Consider the following 1,692-nt stretch of genomic DNA (forward strand, 5'->3'; position numbering starts at 1 on the left):
GGGCGCGGTTTTCTTTTTCAATCGGGAGGGAGTCTCAGGCTCCGGACTGCTCTGAATTCAATCCAGGTGAGTCTCTGGGGACCCAGACTCATACGGGGAGAAACTGGACTGTCTGGCATCAGTCGGGACTTGAGGGTGGCTTTCTCTCAGAGGTGCTTGCAGCGATTACCAGGACACTGAGACCTGGGACCTCTTAGGGAAGGACTGAGGATCAGCCATAGCTGTTTGCTCCGCCCTGTTGATTCCCTGAGCCCCCGCCCCACCCAAGCTGTGCCCAGAGGCTTTTGCATATGAATGGCCTGGCCCTTACATGAGAATTAACTGAACTATTGTGTAAAGCATGGTGTGGCTCAGTGGTCTCAGTTCGATTCCCGGTCAGGGCACATGCCCAGGTTTCAGGGGGCAGTCAATTCGTGATTCTCTCTCATCACTGATGCCTCTATCTCTCTCCCTCTCCCTCTCACCGAAATTAATAAAAACATTTAAAAAAAGAAAATCACTTGGGATTTGTGATCAGTATTCTAATTACTAGGAAACAAATTCTTTTGTAAGTATAAGGTTTTCTGTTGTATGTCTTTATAAAAATTAAAAGAGGCATTAATCAAGTTGATTAATATTTAAATTAGATATTTAAAATATTTTTTATTATAGAGCATTATGAGATTTTTGGCAACTTACTAGAAGTTCAAAGAACCAAGTGACATACCAATAATGAAATTTTATTCCCATGCACTTATATATCATTGAAATATGCATTCATTACCTATAGAATTTTGTTTATCAATAAAATTTTGTGTATTTATTAATTTTCAATGTATTTATTTATATATTCATTATTATTATAGTATTTAAATAACAAATGGAACAAAAAATAAAACCATAAGAAAAAAACTTATTCCTAGTGTCTTATGGTCCCAGTAGATGTAAACATTAAAGTGTAACTTATATGCATGTTTTTGTTGCATAAAGGTATGAAAAGTCATGAAGAAAAAAGTTTTGAGCATAACATTATATTCCATGACATGAAAGGTCTAAGCAAGAGGAATGGAAATAGGAGTTCAAGGAGAAGAAAAAGTGTTTTAAAATTTCCAACGATTAAGGTGGTTTTTATCTATATGTATATATTTTTTATCAGTACAGAGGTCTTTATTTTGGCACTCATCATGCCATGAATTCATAGGGAGCGGGTTCCAGCCACTCAGGCTCCTTCCCATTGGTTCTCACAAAGTGTGCTTGTCCGAGTAGAGCCAGCTGGTGCTTCAGCTGAACATAGGTATCTTTCTCTTTGGCTTCCTTTTTTCTTTTTCCTGATCATTTTTCTTCACACTCTACCTTTCCCCATGTGGCAGAGGTTGCTCTTTGCAATAAATCCAGGAGCATTTTGCACTGACAGATCTACAGATGTCCAGGAGCTGGGGGAACAGTGTGAATTTCCAGGTTACAACCTTTGAAAACTACAGGTAAGGCCCCATCATGGTCCCCTATGGCTCCCCCACTGGGAACACACACTCCCTGCCTCAAAGTCCTGTTTTGTTTCCATGCATGAAAGCTCCTTGTACACATCTTCCTCACCCCAATAGCATGGTGGGTTCTGCTGTGTGGCTACTCAACCACGAATGTGCCTTTAGCCTCAGCCATGAGGCAGGAGGCCTTGAGGAGAATAATTAGCTCTGTATGTCTCTTTAATAAAAC

Source organism: Myotis davidii, unplaced genomic scaffold, assembly GCF_000327345.1.
Source record: "Myotis davidii unplaced genomic scaffold, ASM32734v1 scaffold4152, whole genome shotgun sequence".
Classification (NCBI taxonomy): domain Eukaryota; kingdom Metazoa; phylum Chordata; class Mammalia; order Chiroptera; family Vespertilionidae; genus Myotis; species Myotis davidii.